This window comes from Enhydra lutris, unplaced genomic scaffold, assembly GCF_002288905.1.
Source record: "Enhydra lutris kenyoni isolate GAN:26980312 unplaced genomic scaffold, ASM228890v2 scaffoldscaffold13, whole genome shotgun sequence".
NCBI lineage: Eukaryota > Metazoa > Chordata > Mammalia > Carnivora > Mustelidae > Enhydra > Enhydra lutris.
Window position 1 is genome coordinate 16,885,496 of NW_019154097.1, and position 22,373 is coordinate 16,907,868.

At 47.5% G+C, this 22,373-nt stretch overlaps 1 protein-coding gene across 1 annotated transcript in view; it reads right to left on the bottom strand.

The window, feature by feature from the left end:
• Positions 1 to 2,548, bottom strand: part of LOC111145875 (protein tyrosine phosphatase, non-receptor type 3) — a 111,140-nt gene extending 108,592 nt beyond the window's left edge. The window contains exon 1 of the mRNA XM_022501160.1: positions 2,402 to 2,548. The gene's annotated coding sequence lies outside the window, so the exon portion shown is untranslated. The remainder of the gene's footprint in view (positions 1 to 2,401) is intronic.
• Between the last annotated feature and the right edge of the window lie 19,825 nt (positions 2,549 to 22,373).

Here is a 22,373-nt window from a genome sequence, read left to right on the forward strand (position 1 = left end):
TAGTTAATCTCAGAAAGGTTTCCAGCTTCCAGTCTGCTTTACGTGTTGATTTAATCGCCAGGAAAAGTCATCTGTTTGCAAGTCTCCGTACAATAAAGCGCAGTTTGATGCAGAAGAAAAAGACTTGCCCAAGGAAGCAGAAGACCTGAGATCTATCTCACATGGGCCAATACTGTATGATAGGTGGTTCAAGGTCTGTTTTCTCATTTGTAAAATGGGAATAACACTGGCCTCATGGGGGAGTTGCAAAAATTAAGTGAGTTCCATCCATCTGGATGCACTCTGCACAGTTCTATAAGGCTATGTGAAGGTTAGTTAAACACAAGATGAAATTCTGGACCAACAGCCTACTCAGGTAGGCTAATGACAGAAAGCAGGTGGTTCTAAAGGGGGAGAGGAGATATTCTGCCCTCCTAGGGACACTTGGGGGGTGGAGACGACAGGACATTTTTGGTTGGCACAACAGAGGGAGAAGGATTGCTATTGGAATCTACCAGGTAAGACCAGAGATGCTGCTAAACGTTTTGCAACGCATTGGACAGGCCCCACAACAAAAACCGATCCAACCCCAAATGTTAACAGTGCTGAGGTTAAGAAACCCTGATCTAAATAATCAGGAAAGCTTTTCCCAACAGAAATCCTTCTAACCAGGCTGTACTTGCTCCCATCATCTCTTTAAACATTTGCAAGATGGATCATCTTGCAAAACAGCTCTTTTGTAAGTAAAGCTGAACTGCCAACTTCTGGAGTTTCTGAATGTATAAAACTGCTTTTAACTAAGATGCTCTCGGATTACAATTCGGCTAAATTGTTTTTCCAAAACCCTTGACTTCTGCAGTTCTCCAGGGCACAAAGACAGGGTCTGTCACTCTGCCACTAGGCCCTGAAGATGCTTTCGTAATTCTAATTTCCTGGTCAAATGGGAGCCACGAGGGTCTCTAAACGAATTAAATTCACATCACGCCAACTGCTCCCTTGCTTTGTGCCGGGCACGGAGCCAAACACCTCCACATAATTTATCCCACTTAATCCACCCAACCTCCGAGTGAGGTGGGCATTATTACCGGCTGTTTGCAGGGGAGGAAACCGAAGATCAGAGAGGTTAAACAACTCGCCCAAGGTCACCAGCTGGGCAGGGGGAGCCCAACTTGAAAGGAGGTCTCCAGTTTCCAAGTCACAAGCTCTTTCCACCAGGTCAGAAAACCCAGGTGTCAAGTTGTCTCAACTTCCCATGAATTTTTAAGGCAACCGCAACTTCTCAGTAAGTTTAGGTTGCTGAAAATGGGAATTTCCGGGGGACTGGGCGTTCTCACATACACTCCCCCACTGCAGCTGTCTCACCGCAGGTACCTGATAAATCATTCCATATCGCCCGCGGAACGGGGAGGATTTATTGGCGCTGGAGTTCGTGCCAGGCCCAGGAAATGCCATCTTTGAAAGCCGAGAGGCGGATTCGCCCTGGGAGCCGAGAAGGTCTGGCCGCCGCGCTTGGCTGGCTCCCCGCGGGCGGTGCGCCCCCTCGGCGCCCCAGGCTGGGGTCGTCGCGGTGCTGGGCCCTCCAGATTCGCCGGCCACGTCCACCCCTGCCCGAGCGCACGCCCACGCCCCGCCGCCACCGCGTCCCGGCAGCTCGCCCGGGACTGAGCCCCACCCCGCCCCGCTTGCTCCCTCCCGGCACGGCCCCGCCAGGTGAGCGCGCCCCGGGAGCCCCCTCCCCGCCCCGACGTGGCTTCGGGACCCCGGGGCCGCGGCGTCCACCAGCCCGCCCGCGCGCTCGCCGCGCGCTCGGGGACGGGTGGGGGCGGGGCGGCGCCGAGCGCGCCCCCAACCCCCGGTAGTCCCGCGCCCCGCCTCGGCCCGCTGGGGTCGCGCCCGCCCGTACCTGCAGCATCCGGGGGCGCGGGGCGCCCAGGTAGGTCGCGCGAGCGGGCGGCGCGGAAGCTCGCTCGCGGCGCGACCTGGCCGCCGTCTGAGCATGCCCAGTGCCGCCCGCGGGCGGCTCCCGCCGGCCGGGCTGGCCGCGACGGGCCCGCGCGCGGGGCGGGGGGCGGGCGCCCGGGCTGCCCTGCGGGGCGCCCCTGCTCCGCCCCGGTCTGGCGAGCTCGGACGCGCGGCCCAGGGCCCCTGGGGCTCTGCTGCCCAGCTCCTGGCAGCCTCCAGTCCCTTCGCGCAGGCACGCAGGCATTCGTTCCATAACCATTTATTGGGTACCTACTGTGTGCCGAGCCCTCAGTGATTTTATGCTGAGGAATGTCAAACAGACCACGTTCAACAAATCTTTAAAACGAGGACGAGTCCTGCCAGCTGGGGTCCTGCTGACTTTCAGGCCAGTGCTCATCCCGTTCCACTAGTAAGTTTACCGGCTTAAACCGTCTTCCCCAATTTCCTTACCCGCCCTTACCCTCCTCCTCCCATCTGTGCTCTTGCTGTCTTCTTCCCCCTCATCCGACGCCGGCCTTCCTGCAGCCCCATGAGCACCTTTATGTCCACCAAACTCTCAGTACTTGGCCACCCTCAAGACATTTGCACACGCCTTTCCCCTCCTGCTGTGTAGGACTTCTCTGCCCAGTTTTTCAAGTGGCTGGCACCTTCTCGTTGTACCTATGTCCTTGTCTGAGAGGCTTGTGTCAGCAACTAACTACATTAACACCCTGTTCCCGGACATTCTCCATGTCCTCGTTTTATTTCCTTCACATCTATCACTATCCATTAATTCATTTAACAAGTAATTATCGATTGTCTACTTCGGTTCTTCAGGCATGGTTTACAAATAGGCAAAAATCCTGTCCCCTGGTGGAATTTAGGGAAAGAGGGGCAAGCAACAGACAATAAATGTAAATAAGCAAGCTATGTAGTATATTAGAAGATTATAAATCCTTAAAGGGAAAAAGGACAGGGTAAGGAGAAGAAAGTCTAGGGAGTACAGTTTTCAATGAGGTGGACTGATCAGCCAGTGAGAGTGACACTGAGACGGTTTCAGCCCCACGGAGGGAACAGCTTTTGCAAAGACACTAAGGTACAATACTAGTTAGGCTTTGGCAAGGACAGAGTAGTAGGAGATGAGGTCGGCAAGTGACTTTTCCTCTCATTTGCTTACTTCTTGTGTATTCCCCTACGGAATGGCTGGAGCTGTACAGCCCTGCCTGTCCTCCCTGCAGTGTCCTAGCTCCTGCATGCCTGCACGTGGCACACAGTAAGTGCTGAAAAACTGTGCGATGGATATGTGAATGGAGGGGTGGACTGATGTTTGGAACCGTCCGGTCCGGACTAAGGTGACCGAGGTCCAGGTGGCCGGTCTGCCCAGGGCCATTCGGCGACCGCCCGCAGCACCTGGCACCTCATCTAGGTCCTTGTCCCCGAGTGGCTTGTCACCGGGGAGCGCCACTGCAAGCGGGCGCCGCCTGAGCGTCGCGTCGGGGGGAATTCCGACGGGAGTCAAGGAGTCCCAGGAACAGGACCCGCCCCGAGCCCTGCCCAGCCCTTTGGTCGCTCGCAAAACCTGGAGCCGCGGCGCAGGTCCAGAGCCCCACTGAGACGGAAGGGGAGTTGACTGGGCATGCTCGTAGCCGGGCGGGGCCCGAGTGCCAGGGAGGAGGAGTCTCCGGGTGCTGCCGGCAACGCCCCCGCAGAGCCCAGCGGAGCCCCGCCGGACGCTCAGCTCCCGTTTTGTTCCCGACGCTTTCTGGAGGGCCTGAGGGCTTTTTTTTTTCCAAAGCTTAGTAAGAAAACTGGGGATTCGGAGTCCTCGAAGGGCGTTCTCTGCCTTTTCCGCTGTGTGATCTGGGCCATACTCTCTCTGTGCTTCCAGTAACATGAATACCCATCATTTGGATCTAGGCAGAATGCGGGGACTGAATGAAATAAAACACCTGAACATGTTTAATCCATTTTAAAGATCCATTTTGTGAGTGCCTACCTCAGTTATCTGTCATCTGCAAACCAGTTTGCCAAGTGCTAATATGAGGAAACGTAAGTTAATGGACATGGGAACTCTTGGAGTTGTCTCAATTTGCCTTCCACCACAAACTAGGCTGAAACTATCTTTTCTTTCCACACATGCAACAGTCGTGAGCTTAAACAGTGCTCTAAGTTCGAACTCAAAAATATCTGCACATCTAAGGGGAAAAAAGACCTAAATCGTTTAAAAACCGTGCATTTCCATCACCATAACAGAAACAGGAATAAAAGGAGAGAATAGTCCCCAAACTGGAAACAAATGAACGCTCCCAAATAGTCAAAGAGTGGAATGATTAGTTAGGTTATGGTATGTTTGTGGAAATAATAACTAGTTTATACTAAGCTAGACCATAATGCAACAGGGGAAAACTTAAAATACAATGTTGCAGGGGTCGGGAGGGGCGGGGTAGAGACGAAAAACACAAATACACTGCTTAAAGATTATGTCTACACATTCACCTAGACTAGAAGGAAATATGGGAAAATGTAAATAGTTCAATTTTGGAGGGTAGTGTGGTTGGTTTCTCTTTTTAAGTTTATTACTAAAAAAAAAATAAAAATAACCCAAAAAACAAAGTTGATCTATTACTGTCACACTGTTGTGTTTGTAATAATAAACATTAAAAGACCAAATTAAAAATTTGTGAAGTTTTGTGAAAGTCTAATCATAATAATAACAATAATTACTATTATTAAGCTCAAGTGTGCTTGATATTGTGTCTTTAATCCTTACAGTCACTATCTAGGATGCTTGTTTCTGGCTCAGTTTTACAGAAGAGGAAATAATCTAGGAGCCATTCAGAACTAGTAAGATACAGGGTCAGGACTGAATACGGTTGGTGTGACCTCAAAACCAGGGTGTTAGGTTTTTTAATACTGCCTCTCTGTGTGGTAGCTTACCATGTATTGATCAGAAGAGAAACCACCTGTCATTTCATTTTGTGTCCTTTTTTGCTTTATTATCTCTACCCTTTGATGTTTTTGTAGGCTGCAGATTGCTTTTAAATGTTCTTGTCTCCTGTTAACTATTTTATTGTTGGAGCCAAAATGTTAAAGTCCATTTTTTTCCGCTGTTGCACCTGGAGTGACGTGATGTTATTATCAGTGGTGACAACTGATCTTCGGTCCTAAGCTCCCAAACTTTATGGAAATGAAGCTTTTGGATGGACACACAACCTTCTTAGTCTATGTGGTTGAACCCAGCCAAATCAAGAGCAAGTAGAGGCTTCATCAGAGGGTAAGGCTATCCCAAGTCTCAGATGAAGAGGGCAGTCGGGACACAGATGATTCTTCCTGCATAATCATTTTGGAGTCAGAATCACAACATAATGGAACTACCTGGTCCATGGACTCCTCAGAACTTTGTTGTGATGAAAAGATACAAGGCCGATAGTCCTGATGATGTTTGCCAAGAGAAGTCCAGGGCCCTAAGAGCAGCCCTCCTGTTGATAACCAAAACCAGAAACAAACAAACAAACAAAAACACCCAAAAAACCCCAGCTTGCTCTTTTAGTAGTGCTGGTCAACTGTTCCTGGCCCAGAAATCACTAAACAACAAGAAACACACACACAGGGGTGCCTGGGTGGCTCAGTGGGTTACAACCTCTGCTTTCTGCTCAGGTTGTGATGCCAGGGTCCTGGGATGGAGCCCCTCAGTGGGGAGCCTGCTTCCCTTCCTTTCTCTCTGCCTGCTTCTCTGCCTACTTGTGATCTCTTCCTTGTGTCAAATAAATAAATAAAATCTTAAAAAAGAAAAAAAAAAAAAAGAAACACACACACAAAACCAAAGAGGGTCATTTCGTTGGAGAGGAAGGTATGCCACAAACCCAATAGCATCACTGGTAATGGGCCAGATTCAGGCAAAAGGAATGTGAGATGCCCAACTGGACAGAGTTATTAGTGTATTCCCGGAAGCTCCTGGGTTCGGAAGAAAATCTGGTGCCCAGCACCAGACACAGGCAATTGGCTGGGGGCATTTACAGGAAGAGTTTCCTGGGAGGATCACTGAGGATCGGCATTCACAGCAAGGCTCAGGAAGTCTGGGCACCATGTGGACTGTTTCAGAGCAGGGCTCCCAGCTGAGATGCTAATGCTCATCAATTATTTGTATGTTAATGCAAACTCCTGAAGGGTCGAAGCCCCAGCAAATAAACGGGCAAGTGCTGCTGTTGCAATGACAAGGGAGAAGAATACAGGGTAAAATTATATACATAGTGTGGCTTCCACTCTGAATTACTGAGTTAAACCATATAAAACGGCCATTTTGTGGGTCAGTAATGGTTGAACGTGGACAACTTTCTGTGTTTCAACCAAATTCATACACATAGAAAAAAAGACGAGAAAGAACCGCACTGAAATATTAATGGCGACTCTCGGAACCTTGCATTTACAAGCAGAGAAACAAGATAGGGAAGGTATCTTTTATAAACCTGGAGAACCTCAAGGCTTTGGGCATCTATTTCTTTGCTATGTCTTTACAGTTCCCTAAATCTTATTCTTATGGCGTGTTTCCTTCATTATCAGGAAAAGTGAAGCCAACTTTAAGAGTTGGCAAGCCAAACAAAATGATGTACGGAGGGAAAACAGCTACTCTGGAATCACACACAGATGGGAGAGTTTCCTTTCACAGAGCATGAAGCCCACCGTGCCCTGTCCAGCACGGGCAGAGGATGACAGAGTGTCTGTTCCTGGCCCAGGAGGGAAGGAAGAGGAGGAACTGATCAGGGGTCTAGTCACGAGCCTGTAGGGGGCTGTTCGTCTGACTTGGGACCCCATTCATCCCCTCAGCCTGTGTTCTTAGGTCTCTTGGACTTCATGGATCTCACTCGCAGCAACACACATTTTTAGCCCAAAGTGTTATCCATTGAAAAATGTTTTTCCCTTGCCAGTTGTCACTGCCAAAAGAATTTTGTATGTAAAACTGATGAACAAAGCCAGCATGGGAATAAGAGCGGTGTTGTGGATTCATTCATTCATTCATTCATTCATCACATATTTATCGAGTACCTATTGTGTGTCCGGCATTGCTCTAAGTGCTTGGGAGACCTAAGTGCACAAAAGAAACAACATTTTCCGCTCAGCCTCTCAGTGTGAGCTAGACAGAAGGCAAGCCGATGTAACAGAGGCAAGTGAGCTTCTCAACACATGCCAAAGTTAAACGCTGTCCCTGTAGATGGTTACTAGATGCAACCTGACGGTAAATACAGATCTGAATAAGGGAACTGAAGTCATGTAGCAGGCCTCTGTTATAAGAGAGTCAGCCATAGGATCGAGGGTATGCATACATTTTTAGTGTTACCATGTAAATGCAAAAATAACATAACCGGTGACCTCAGAGGGTTTTCAGACTTTCTGGAACACTTGAGTGAACCCTTAGAGATACACAGACCTGAGTTAGAAAAATAATTTCCTGGTGTACACATTGTAGATATGCCAGAGGACTGGAAGGACCGTTATAGGCCCCCAGACCACCACATGAATTTGCTGCTACACCTTAGCAAAGATAAATCTAGGGATTTTGAGATCCTGCTCTGAAAACTCAGCAGAAAGTTGTGGCTTTAGAAACAAAGAGAAATATGGGAAATGCAGGAAATGAGAGTTGGTATTCTGAACTGTGGCTGACAGTGTTTAAGCAATGGGTGGTGTCATCTTAAAAAACCAGGGAGAATGGATTTGTCAAGTCTCCCAGCCACACCTTTAAGGTTCATATATCCAACAATAGAAGGAGAGAGAAAAATACCCAGGCAATGCAGAATAGTCTTACAGAGGTCATAGCTTCAGAAAATCAGCAGCCATGAAGGACACATTCAAGGAATACCCTAATAGAAGATTCTAGGGTGAAGAGTCAGGGAAAATACCAAAAGTGGGATTTTTAAAACTTGGATCCAGGAACCACGTATCAAGATCACCTTGAGAGAAGTTCTTGCGTAAACGCAGACTTCTGGCCTCAGCTCAGACCTTCTGTTTCTGCTTGTGGACCCCAAGAACCTGCATTTTATAATTATCTGTAAAGAGGCGCCTGGGTGGCTCAGTTGGTTAAGCATCTGCCTTCTGCTCAGGTCATGATCCCAGGGTGCTGGGATCCAGCCCACTTCCCTGCTTAGCTGGGAAGTCTGCTTTTCCCTTTCTCCCTTTGTCCCTCCCCCCATGCATGCACTTGATCTCTCTCTCTCTCTCTCTCTCTCTCTCTAAAGAAATAGAATCTTAAAAAAAAAAAAAGAATCTTAAGCACACTTAAGTTTTATAACTTCTGTCCTGTAGCTCCAATATATGTACTTTAAGAACCTAGTCTGATAAACTAAGAGGATGGGAAATTTTACTAAGAGATAATCATGGTCCTGTAGGTATCACTGATGCTTAGATGGATGGGGTGAAGGATCACAGCATCAGCTTCTTAGCCATCTAAAGGGGTAAGAGGGGAGGGGACAGGAGATGGAGAGAGTCCATCCCCTGCAGGCGAATAGGGACCCCTAGTAGAGAGCTATCAGGCTTTCTGCTTTCTGTTCTTGACCTTGGATCTCTGACTCCATCTACCTGACCATGCTCTCCTGGGGCCAGGAGGAAGCGAACCATGTGACTGGAGAGAAAGTGGCCATGGGGATAGTCACCGTGGTAGTGATGTTTGCTAAGAGGAATAGACGCTAAAATAAACACATTGGAGTGTGTAGAGTACACACAAAACTGAAACTGAGAAGGTCATTACCTCCTGAAGAGGAATTGGACGAGTGGGGGCGGGGGAGGGATGAGTGTTTAACTTTTGCCATAAACCCCTTTGTACCTTCTGACTTATGTACCATGTGATGTATAACCTATTTAAAATTACATTCTCTGGGGTGGGGGAAGTATAATGATGTATGCATGGTATATATATATTTTTTTATTATTTTGTTTTACATCTTGGCTCCCTCTCAATTTTACTGACCAAGTACAAAGCCCGGGTTACTTGACAGCTCAAGGCTGTAACTATGACCAGGGCACACAGTGTAGCTTGCTCAAAAGAAACAGCCCTATGTCAAGGGCTCTTTCTCATACTGGCAATGCATGTGGCTAAGGGTTGGAACAGAAAGCTTCAGATGAGGATAAAGGAGTTAAGAAAAATCACTTCAGTGATCTCGAGATCAAGAATGATGCTTTCCTGACATAGCTAGTAAGAAAATGGCCGGGAAGTCAGATGGAGACCTTCAGCTACCCACACCTTGACTGGAAGTCACAGCCCCATGAAAAGATGATCATCGGAAATCTGTTCTAGCTTGGCTGCCCATTCCATCCCTGAGACACTGGAAACCTGATCTGGTCCCAGAAGAAAACCATGCTTCCAATCCTTGGTGACATTTCAAGAGCAGGGGGCACCGTTCAGCCTGCCCAGTGCTCTGGTGACCTTCTAGTATTGCGTGGATGACACACCACAGGATTTCCTCAACTGCGCTTTGGCGTCCTGCTAGGATGTGGCTCTCATTTTTTCCATGGTACACACAGTCACTGCATTGAAGTCCAAACAGACTGTCCAGCGATGCCTCCATAAACAGGAGTCACATATGAAGTTTAAGGAATCCATGTTTGGCCAGGGACGTCGGACTTCCGAAGGCAGGCCATCTCCACATACAGGGTATGGGTTGACAAGAGTCATATGATTTTCTGCCCACACACCTGAGCAGTGATCAGGGAGGGACTGACTTCATGTGGCAGCCACCAAGACCTACCCAGATACTGTTCTTCATCCTGTTGCAGGGTGAAGTTCTCCAGCTATCATATCAGAAAACATTACCCTCTGTCCATTTGTCTTCTTGAGCTTCTCTTGGTATGGTCCTTGTTGCCGCCATCTTTCCCGTCCTCGGTCATGCAGCCCAACCGCTGGCACAAATCTCTTTCTTGCTTCCTCTTGAAGAATGAAGGTGACCGATGTCACCCTCCTAAAACAGATCATTCAGCCATCACTGCCTTTGAAATCCTACCCATCCTTCATAGCCCATCTGACAAGCTACCTCTTCCTAGATTATCCCAACTGGTGATGAGAAGTCTAATCCCCACACGCCTGTGGGTTTGGTCTGTTCTTTCATGCTTCTCATTGCATGCTGACTCCCATGGAGTTAGTAATGTGCATGCCCCTTTTTGGAAGGCTCTTGGAAAAAATCCCCTGAATGGGGCCATGATACCATGATGCTACGCAGGCTGTGACTGTTATTTCTGAGCATGGTGTGCAAAGGGCCACGAGCCTCTTCTCAAAAAACTGCCTGCCTTTCTGCAGTGAGCAAGAAGTTATGTTGCATCTGAAGTCCTTCTGGAGTTTTTTTCTGGAATTCTCCTTGCAAGTTTAATAATTAATTGACCAATGAAAAAGAGACACACATAGACGGAGATACACAGGGAGTATAAGAAGGTATATGAGATAATCTAAGGCAGAAACAAGAGCAGTGGTGTCCCAAATAAGGTATAATTAATCTGTGATTAGATGTCACTATGTACTCTCAATTTCTACATGAAACAATGAAAGGAATTGGGACATTGCCCCTGCTTCTCCACACCTGGGAGTCACCTCGTTGTGCTGGCAGAAGGTCTATAGGACACACCCTTTGTTGTCTGCCTGTGTTGCTGAGTGAGCTAATTCCAAACCAGCTCTGGGGCCCGTGACCTTCATCTTTAGACCAGAGGCCCAGGAACAGCAGGGTGAACAAAATCCATCATAAAAATTACCAGGGAATGGAGGGGGGCTAAAACCTTCTTGGTTTCTTGTGGGTTCCGTTTCATTGTAATCTTAGAATCATGTACAGTATCAACCTTGGGAAGCTGCCCCAATTTTGTCAGCACCCATGACAATATTTTATCCCTATGTTATAAGGTCCAAAGCATCGAGGGCAGTCCTCACTTCTCTCTCACTCTTATATAATCTGAGTAAGCTCTTTCTCTGACTGCACAGGCAGACCCAGGAGCCCCTCCTTCTGCAGTTAGATTCCACTAGATTTACACTAACACATCATATACAACGAGAAAGCCAGCTGTCCCAACTGTGAACTCTTATCATTTCTTTTTATGCTGGGAACCTAGGCAGAATCTGGCACCTAAGAAGAGTGTGATGAGTGAGAAAATTAGTTGAAATTGGATTGTCTAATTGATATATTTCAGTCCAAGTCCCTTGACTTAATAAGGCCAGCATATTATTTTCCATTACACTTGGTTCCATTGGCATAGAAAATGTACATAATACTAGTACATATTTCGAATGCCAGTTCACATGAGAGAACAATTTTCCAACAGTGTTATCTAGTTTCTTCTCATGTTCCCTGGGTTGAGGTCAGTCTTTGTAGTTAATGTTGGGTTCCTGACCCAAACACAGCCTGTGCCAGTTAAGAAAAAAAATAGTCAGCTTTCCATGGTTTGAATAAAGAGGTGACCGTGGGAACATGTACAGCTCTGTCTCTGGTTCTGGTGACGTCATTGAAAAGCCAACCCAGCCTGGCTATCCTGTGCACCCACACGGAAATGAGGATAGACAAGGACTGTAGAGCCAGAGGAAGTAGACCAGTTCTGCAAAGTCGGCCTTGGCATATGGAGCTGAGGAGAGTGTCCATTCCATTCAGGAGGAAAAATATATCTTTTGCTATTTATTAAGAAACACTGAAGTAATCTTGAAAAGTGTGCCATATAAGGAAAAAATATGGACTTGATCTATTCAAAGGAAAAATCCAAATGCAGATAAAGGTTTATGAGCAGAAATGGATGATTTTAGCCCTGTTGATAATTGCTAAAAAAGAGGAAATAAGGGGCTGAATGAATATATAACCCTATGTCCCACCGATTATTATGTGACTCTTAAAATTACAAAGAGTTTGTAATGACCTGGGAAAGTGCTAGTAATATAGTTTAGATAAAGAGTATAAGAGACAAGCTGCATTCATAGCATAACTTTGTAAAGAAAAACACCTTTATGAACTTAAAAAATCCTGAAAGTATAGTAAAATGTTAAGAGTAATTATTTCTCGATAATGATATGACTGGTGTCTTAGTTTGTTCAGACTGTTACAACAAAAGACCATACACTGGGTGGCCTGTAAATGGCAAACATTTATTTCTTACAGTTCTGGAGGCTGGGAATTCCAAGATCAAGGTGTTGGTAGATTCAGTGTTAGGTGAGCCAAGGTTTGTAGACAGCTGTCTTCTCACCTGGTTCTCACATGATGGAATGGGATGAGGGAACTCCCCTCCCCGGGATCTCTTTTATGAGGCCGCCGATCCCACTCGTGAGGGCGCCACGCTCATGAGCTAATCACCTGCCCAAGGCCTCACCACCAAATGCCTCAGGGACTAGGTTTCAACACAGACATTTTGGGGGGACACATTCAGTTTATAACAACTGGTGATTTTCTTCACATTTTCCAATTCTTCCACAACAGATGGATAGCACTTCAAAAATAAGGAAATAGTTTAAAAAAAAAAAATCTGTGTAACCTGTACAAACACAAAACTTCTGCTCCCGGATAATCGCACGCGAAGATACTTTTCTATCCGGGTGACTGTAGCAGTGACCACAGGAATTTCATGAGTCCTCCGTGGGAGGTGTAACTGTGGTACCTACGATACCCATGGTCACCTCATCTCCTTTATACCAGCCCGGCAGGGAGTCCTTCTGAGTCCTAGAATCCCCATGGATTAGGAAGTCCATGAGCCGTGGAAGTGCTTAGTCAGATCAACCAGATTCCTTCATGTAGGAATTTCAACTGGAGGACACAGCAGGAAAAAATGTGAAGGCACACAAAGAAAGCCCAAGATCAAGTGACAGCCAGAGTAGCTGTGGTTGAAAGTTACACAAACGACGTGCACAAAACTGACTTCCTGGTGTCCATCCCCCACGCAGTCCCCTCCCACACTGAGGCACAGCCAAAGGGATGACTTGATTTGGCCAATGGGACATCGAACAGGACACAAGGTGATGTTTAACAGTCACTTGCGCACAAGGACGGGCCCTCTTGGAACCCTGAGACCAGCGTGACTTTTAGAAGCCCGGGTTGGAGAGGAGAGAGGAGAGAAGCCCAGCCATGGCAGTCTTGTCTCAGCTGAATCCAGAGAAGACCAGTAAAAGAACCATTTAGCCAACACATTCAACGATGAGATATTAAAAAAAAAAAAAAATTGTCATTTTGAGCCACTGTCTTGGGACTGGTTTGTGACCAGCAGTGGATGACCGGGACAGCCATGACAGGAAGTCCTGTTACCGAGGACTCCACCTGGCATCCTTCCATTTCCAAACTGCGTTTCCTCCTGGCTCGCCTGGGCCCAGTGGACTGTCTGTCCTGGGGTTCTTTGAGATTTCCATCTTCCCTATTGATCCCAATAGTCTTACAGCAACCTGTGTTATTTTAAGGTAGGTGCTGTCAAACCCCAGCATCCAAAGAGCTGAGCCAAAATACGAGTGTCTTTAGGAGAGGGGAGCTGTGGTCTTGTTCACATGACACCCCCACAGAACGGTGTCTATCACATAGCAAGACCTTAGGAGATATGCGTTAAGTAAATGAACAAGCAGATCTTGGGAGCTTGTTTAAAATACAGATTCCGGGGGTGCCTGGGTGGTACAGTCAGTTAGGCGTCTGACTCTTGATGAGGTCGTGATCTCAGGGTTGTTAGATCAAGCCCCACGTGGGGATCCACACTGGGCATGGAACCTGCTTAAGATTCTCTCTCTCTCTCTCCCTCTGCTCTCTCCTCCCCAGCTCTCCATAAAATAAAATAAAATAAAATAAAATAAAATAAAATAAAATAAAATAAAATAAATATAGATTCCAGGGCCCCACCTCTGAAGACTCTGATTCGGTCGGTCTGGGTTGGGTCCAGGAGACTGCATCATTATTAAACCACTTGAGTGAAACCGAGGCCTGCGGCCTATAGGACCCATTTTCATCGTCAGGGCCTCAAGTTATCGGCAACCAAAAGAAGCCAACTAATCAATTTTCTAGCTGTCTGTGCATCAGGGGAATTGTTCATGATATTAGTTCCTGGTCCTCATTCCTGACCTACCAAGTCTAAAAAAATCACTGAAAGTGAAAACCTATAATGTATTATTAAGAAACTCCATGGAGCGCCTGAATGGCTCAGTGGGTTAAGCCTCTGCCTTCAGCTCAGGTCATGGTCTCAGGGTCCTGGGATCAAGCCCCACATCGGGCTCTCTGCTTGTCAGGGAGCCTGCTTCTCCCTCTCACTCTGCCTGCCTCTCTGCCTACTTGTGATCTCTCTCTGTCAAATACATAAATAAAATCTTAAAAAAAAAAAGAGAAAGAAAGAAAGAAAGAAACTCCTGGGTCAGTGTGATGCAGCTGGTCCACAAACTTAAGGGCATTGGGAAACCATTGGCCCAACCAACACAATTCTCCGAAAGTCATTTGGCCACTGAACACACTTCTCTCACTCCTGAGAACAGAGAACACACACCCCCTCAGTTAGATATTCTCACATTAATCTTTAGGGCTTTAAAAAAAACAAAAAGGTTTTCATAGCGACTGTGAGAAGTATTTGTTAGGGACTCTCTCTAAGCCTAAATGTCTCATCTATAAATCAGATGCTGTTATCACCTGCCTTTCAAGTGTTGTGAGGACTAAAACAAGGTGAGGTATGTGATGGCACTTTGAAATTGAGCACACCACACACGTGATTTGTAAGCCTTTAATCATAAACATGTCATGCGGGAGATTAAAGTATTCTTGTCAACTTTTAGATAAGCAATCAGATTCATTATGAGTTATCTTGTTTTCCAAGTGAAGGGAGAGCCAGGCCTGTGGGATCCCGATGTGAAGTGTTCCAGGGACAGGAAACCCTGGTTGCATTTTGAATTCCTTCATGTGGTGTTCAAAGCTATGTGTCATCTGAATCCTGCATCATCTTGGTCTCTCCTGACTCCTCTCCTCCACACCCTCCTGCCCCCATGTGCCAGCCCTTCTGAGACACTAATGCAGCACACTAGCTCACCTCTGTCCCAAGCCCTGGCTCACGCTGGGCCCTGCTTCTGGAATGTTCTTTATTATTGTCAATGTCCATCCACCTGAACCTTTCTGGAACCTTTGGTGTCTGTTACTGTCTTCCATCCTCTAGTCAGAATCGACCAGCTTCTGTCTCAAGCCCCCACTGAACATTTGTCCAAGACCCTGTGTCACTTGGCCGCATTTACCTAGATCACGCCACCCTCCCCCTTCACCTTGAAGGCAGGGACTTTTCCGTACTCATCCCTGTGTCTCTGGCCCTGAGCACAGTGCCTGGCACAGAAAAGGGACTAATAAATAGTTGTGGTTGCATGAAAGTCCAGGCCTGTCCTTGGTGGGGCCTTAACTTCTAGGGAAAGAAAAGTTCTCCTGCCTGGCTACGGCCACTTGTCTCTCTCAGACTCTGATTTCTTGCCGTTGTCCTTTGCTCCTCGTGCCTCCGTGCAGAGACTTCTGAGAACCAAACAACTCGCAACAAACTGCTTGCCTGCTCTTTAACTGGTGTTGGGTATCCAGGAGGTTTAGGAGAGTTTGCCTAAGTGGATATTACATATAAATGTAATATTTTATATACATGAAAAATTAAGGTGCTAATGAGAAATCTCTTCTGAAGGCCAGTTCTGAATTGTTGGTGTCTATTAGCTACTATCCAGCTGGATGTCCTAGAAGCATTTCACATCCAAGTTCCAAACTAACAAATCAGCTCCAGCCCACAAGCCCACTCCTGTCCATTCACCATCTGCCCCGTTGCCTGGGCTCCAAGCTCCAAGCACTTGCTCTCTGTTGCTATTCAAGAAAATGAGTTGTTCTCTCTATTCTACCCCCACAATATTTCTCACATCCTTCCCAAGCTTTGCTTTCTGCCACAGGAACTCCTTATCTCTCTTGCAAATAGCCTCCCAGTTGGTCTCCCAGCTTCCTCTCACTTTTTTCTTGGAATACTGAAAACAGCTTCATCTTGCTAAAGCACAGATTTGAACAAGTACTCCCCTGCTTGAAAATATGCAACGTTTCCCCATGGCCTACCTACTGGAAAAGTCTCAACTCCTTAGTCTGCAGGGGTATTTGATGGTAACAAATCTGTCTGATCAGATGGCATCTCCTGGGAGGGGAGAATGTAAGGAGAAGGCAGCGAGAAGCATTCATTTGTTCATCAAACATCGATTAGCACCAGCCATATGCCATGCTCTGTTCTAGGTTCTGGGGACATGTGAAGTCTTTGGTTTTATGGAGCTTGTATGTGAAGGGACAAAAAAATGGAGTCACTGGTGTCTGCTTTTAAGATAACCTCTAGTCTGAAAAACAAGATTGTGTAGATTGCATTGGCCTCAGTTCTTCCGTCCTCTGTGTCCATGTTCTTTGCCATGTGACAGTGAAGTTCCTTTATAGGAGAAGTAGATGGACTTCTCCCTGCTCAACGCCGGGCTTGGCCACATGACTTGCTTTGGCCAATGGGACGTTAGCAGATGTTACACAATTAGAGGCTTGAAATGTGTTTGTGTGGCTAAGCTTGTCCTTACATTTTTGCTTCTGCCGTGAAAAGGCTGCCCCGGGTAGATCGCTGGTCCCAGAAGAAGGAGAAAGATACGAAGTAGAACCAAACTGTGAAGGAATGGTGATTGCTTTAAGATGCTGGGGTTCGGAGGGAGTTTGTTAAATAGCCCTACTGGGGCAACAGCTGATTGATTCTATCCTCCATGAGATCTTCCTGACGTCCCTGCGTTGGGGGTGCTGCTCCAGAGGAACTGGGCTGCTACCTGGCAGGACTCATACCTCCTTACTTCTGTACAAGAAACCCTTCCATGTAAGGAATTTTTAAAAATCTAGCCATTTATATCAGCACCTAAGAGATGGAGTATGTCTTTTCCTTACAACCTGAATGAGCCTAATGAAGGCGATGTCTCCTCTCCTATCACAGGTCCCTGAGGAAGAGATATTGGCCCAGAACCTGGTGTAGTGCATGGTATACTCCACGAGTTGTGAAACCAGATGAAACTCTGGGTCAAATGAGTGAGTTTAATGAAGCGGTCTGCCCTCGATCCTCTCTCGGGAGATCTTTTTCCACGCGAGAGGCTATTGTCATTTCAGTTTACCTGTCTCTTTCGTCCCCTCCACCCCTGCCATTGGTGAAAGGAAGACATTCTGTTAGGCTGTAAAATATAGGGGGCAAATCAGGCATGGCCGAACTTGTCCTTGTAGAGCTCACAGATTAATAGAAGAGATTAATAGACTATTCCAAGGTGGTGAGACATAAAATCTACCAGAGAAACGATAACAAGATACTAAAGGAGGGTGGACTAATCCAGCTTGGAGGATAAGATGTGTCATCTTATCCTATCCTGGAGTTTTGATGGACAAGGAGGCATTGACCAGGTAGGGAAGGGGGAGAACATTCTGGGAAGAAGGTGAGCAAGGGCATGAACTGAAAATCTATGACGAGGGTGTGTGGGGTGGGGAGGGCGTGGGAAGTGGTAGGAAATGAGGTAGAAACTCAGACCTGGCCAGGTGTGAAGAGCCTTGTGTGCTGCAGTGGCGCCCTGAGGACACTGGGGAGCGCTGAAGATTTTAAGCAGGGGAGTGATGTGTTTGGATTTTGCATTTTTAAAAGATCCCTCTGACCACAGTGGCTTGGGAAGGAACAAGGGAGCTTGTTTGGTCATTACAGTCATACAGGGGGAAAATTTAGATGACCTGAAGTGTTGCTAGAAACCTAGAGAGGTGAGAGAATGGGAGAGTTAGGAGGTTAAGTGGACGGACCAGGTGACTGGTATCTGATCCGTGGAGAGAGGGTTTTGGGATGGCTCCCAGGTTGCCTCTTAAATGCAGCCTGGATGGTGATACCACTCACTGGAGTTGGGAGCCTTGGGTGGATGGGGGCGGTGGTTGGAAGATGAGTCTCCTTAAGGTCATGTAGATTGGCGGGGGGCCTCAGGAGTCTGTACATGTAAGTCTCACAGGCAGCTGAGCACCCATACTCAGAAGAAGTATTTATTTGGGTGTCATAAATTGTGATGGTGGTTGAAAGCAAGGGTTTGGCTTGTCACTTTGCCTTCCCAGGGCTGGTGCTCGCAGACACACTGAAGAGTCATCTGCACATGGTAGTAGTGACTTTTGAAGTCCTAGAAGAATCCCTACATGGGATGTGACAGGTTATCCTAGGATATTCACGTGGGGGCCATCCTTTTCCACCTTTGTGCAGCCAGAACACGGGGCCCAGATGTTAGCACATGCTCAGTAATGCAGATGAATGAATGAATGAAGTCCCCTGGTGCTCTAGAAGTGGTGGATGGAAAACCAGCCCCATCAGACCACGTACCACAACCTGATTCTGTAGGTTCAAGTTATGAATTAATGACGTTGAGGTTTCTCATAATTCCATACCTTCCAGAGATCCCCAGGTGAATTCTGCAGTCACCTTGAGGAGTTTTCTGAGAGTACAGATCCTGGGGCCCTACGGGTAGATATGTTGATTTGGTAGGTCTGGGCTGGAGCTTAGGAATCTGCTTTTGAAACAAGCTCCCAAAGGGTTCTCTGTGCTGAGGGGATGTGGCCGTATTTCGAGAAAAGCCACTTGTGCTGGATACTTCCCATTTCTCCATGCAGATCTGCACTTGGCTTTTACTCACTGGAGTCTGTGCCCAGTCAGGTTGCCTTCTGTGGCCTGCACCAGGGTGGGCGTTGATGTCCCGGGCCCTCCAGCCGAGCTGTGTTTTCGCAGTGGCTTCACCCGCAGCCCCTCTGCGGGCTGGAGCTCTCCCCCAGTCTTGTCCCAGCTCCCTTCCCGTGCCCCCGCAGGCCTCCCGTGCCCCCGCAGCTTCTCCCCGCAGCTCCTCTGCGGCTGCTTTGCCGTCTTTATTTCCTCTAACTCTGTCCAGACGTCTAAATAATTTGTTTATTACATGCTCTTCAATTACCTCTTAGAGTGTGCCCTCTGCTTCCTGCCGAGACAGGAAAACAAAAACACTGACTGGAAAGAGTCAGGAATTCTGGGCCCAGTTCAGTTCAGTTCAATTCAATTCAGCAAACATTTACTGAGCGAGGTCCTTGGGGCCGGGCTCTGGGCCAGAAGCTGGGGATCCAGAGAGTGACTTAGATACAGTACCTGCCTGTAGAGGGTTCACAGCTTCACGGGAGGGTAGACCCCAGAATACAGGGTGATGATGTGGCAAGTCAGGGTAACACTGGAAGTACAAGGGGGACCACTATGTCAGGAGCGGCAGGCAACGAAGGCTTCCCAGAAAATGGGGCATGTAGAATGTGGGTGGGCCAGAAAAGAATGAAATAGGATGTTTAGGCAGAGACAGAATCATGATGTGAATGGCCGGGTCTGCTCTGGCTTCCTGGAGGGGGAACCAAAGCTAGGATCTTTGTGCCCACTCTGCTGGGAGGCCTTGGGAGGCCTCAGAGTCTTGAGATGTGGGATGCTCCCCTGGAACAGGTGCTAGTCAGGGTCTCCCGGCCTCCAGGTGTTCTCTGTGGGCTGGGGACCTCCCATTCTTTCCGACCTGCCTTGATCTGGACTCCTCTCCTTCTAACGCTGGTCTAATTCACCAGCCCGCCCTCCAAGGGTTGTCCGGGAGAAAAGAGGGAGATTGTATGGATAATGCGTGTGGCGGTCTATGAGGTTAAGATGAAAGAAAAGCTCTGGCTGTTATACACAACAGACTTCCCATTTGGGACTCCTGATTCCACAAACTATCTCCATTGTCTTTGAATGGAGATGAGTCCGGCAAACTCTTATTCATCCTTCAAAAGCCAACTAAGATTTCACCCTCTCCAGGAAGACTTCCTGGAGCTCCCTCACTCGTGCTCCTTCCTTGTACTCATCAAAGGCTTTGGTCATTCGTACGATCACGGGCCAATCCAGCTCCCCTTGACTGCTAGATCCTCACACGCATGGCTTTGACCTATTTGTCTCTTTCTTTCCGGGACCCAGCACGGGGCCTGGGCATCACAGGGCATGAGAAAATATTTGCTGAACAGAACTAAAAGGAATTCTTGCTGCATTAGCAGAAGTGGTAATAATAATGGTGATATTATCAGCCCTATGTGAGGAATGAGGAACTGTGGCCCAGGGCCACGAAAGGGCTTGCTCACCTTGATGGCACAGCCCATAAATGACAAGATGGAACTGGGACCTGAACCCAAACAAGCCTGTTGATCACAAGGGCTGGAGTAGACCTGGGTGGGCTCTTCACCCACACAGACACAGTGTGTGCGATGGCTGCCCAGTGCTGCCCAGCCAGGAGATTGAAAATAAGAGCACGTGTTGACAGAGCGCTCCTGACCAGGAACCGTCAGAGCGCTTCATTCCCATCAACTCACTTAACCCTGACAACAGCTTCGGGAGGTATGTATGTGATCACTGCGTGATTCCAAAGATTAGGATCCAGAGATGCGGTTAAGAAATGCGCCCAGGTCATACCAAGAAGAGACAGAGCTTGCGTTCAAACTCAGACTTGTTCCAGAGCCTATGCTCTGAACCACTGCACTTTCCCCGGGGAATGTGACCTCAGTGTCAGATTTAGGAAAAAGGAGAAAGCACTTATGTATATATTGTATTTGTCGTTATTGTTGCTGGTTTTTGAGGGAGCAGAGGGAGAGAGAGAGAGAGAGAGAGAAAATTTGGCAGGTTCCACACCCAGTGCAGAGCCAGACATGGAGTTCCATCTCACTACCCTGAGATCATGACCCGAGCCAAAATCAAGAGTTGGGCGCTTAACCTACTGAGCCATCCAGGCGCCCCTATATATATAGTATTTGTAAGAGGTTTATAAACCAAAGTATGCCTTAACATGACAGTGGTGGTAAAAAAAGGAAAAAGAAGGGCGCCTGGGTGGCTCAGTCGGTTAAGCATCTGCCTTCGGCTCATGTCATGATCCCAGGGTCCCCGGATCAAGTCCTGCAGCCTGCTCCCTGCTCAGCAGGGAGTCCGCTTCTCTCTCTGCCTCTGCCCCTCCCCACAGCTTGTGCTTTCTCTCTCTTGTGCTCACTCACTCTCTCTCACATAATCTTTAAAAGAAAAGGGGAAAAGAAAAAGAATAATGTTTCTAGAAATATCCTGAATTAGACAAATTGAGAGTTTTAGAACATTTAGAGCATTGCAGAGGAAATTGCCTGGGCCTGGTGGAATGTGCTCTTTCTGCTACTGAGTAGCTGTGTCATTCTGGGCACATCACTTCCCCTCTCTGGATTTTGTCTTTTCTCATCTGCCTAACTAAGTCTTCAGGAAAGCGTTCCCTTTCGGATCACCAAGTACCAGGCAGTTTGTATCAAGTGCAGTCTTTTAGTGCCCTCTACTGTCCAATTGTGGCACTGCCAGCGGCATGGTTTGAAAGCGGAGGCGGTCTTAGTCTGAACCAAGCCCTCTGGAGCCAAGGCCCCCCCCACCCCCATCCACCGGGAGAAACCCATGACCTGAAGCAAAGGCCAATCCTGTTCCATCCCTTCGAAGACTTAAAAGTCCTGCCCACACAATCTCAGTTGTTTCCTGAAGTCTCCCCTCCCCCAATGCCACCTGGATTATTACAATCCTCACATTGTGTGGTATGACTTGTTCACATGTTGGTCTTTTTATTTTTAAATTGTGTCATGTTAGTCACCTTACAATACATCATTAGTTTTTGATGCAGTGTTCCAAGATTCATTGTTTACGTAGAACACCCACTGCTCCATGCAATATGCCGTCCTTAATACCCACCACCGGGCTCACCCATCTCCCCACCCCCTCCCCTCTAAAACCCTCCGTTTGTTTCTCAGAGTCCATAGTCTCTCAAGGTTCCTCTCCCCCTCTGATTTCCCCCAACTCACTTTTCCTTTCCTACTCCTAATGTCCTCTGTGTTATTCCTTATGCTCCACAAGTAAGTGAAACCATATGATAATTGAGTCTCTCTGCTTGACTTATTTCACTCAGCATAATCTCCTCCAGTCCCGTCCATATTGATACAAAAGTTGGGGACTCATCCTTTCTGATGGCTGAGTAATATTCCATTGTATATATGGACCACATCTTCTTTATCATGTTGGTCTTTTTAAGTACAATGCCAAGTGTTACTTTTATATTCTCTTCCTGCCCCCTGGAAGAGTGTGTGACACAAAGGCCTTCAGCTCAGGCTTGCTGAATGGATGACAAATGGTGAGAAGAATGAATGAACCAACAAGAGAGAGAGCCCTCTGCAGAAAGTTTGGAGCATGAGTTGGGGGAGTTCTGAGTTTGGGACTAGCAAACACCCGGCCTTTACCATGCCCTCCCCTCTGCCTGGAACACAGTCCCCCGTCCCTCTGTGGGGGCTCACCTGGATCACACCCTCTGGGATCAGCTCGGTAATGATTTCCTTTGGGAACTCTCCTCTGATTCCCCTTGGCCTGAGTGAGATCTGCTTTCTCTTTGCTCCCACAGTGCCCTGAGCTTTTTCCTCCTGAAACACTTACCAAACTATTTCCAACTCTAATTT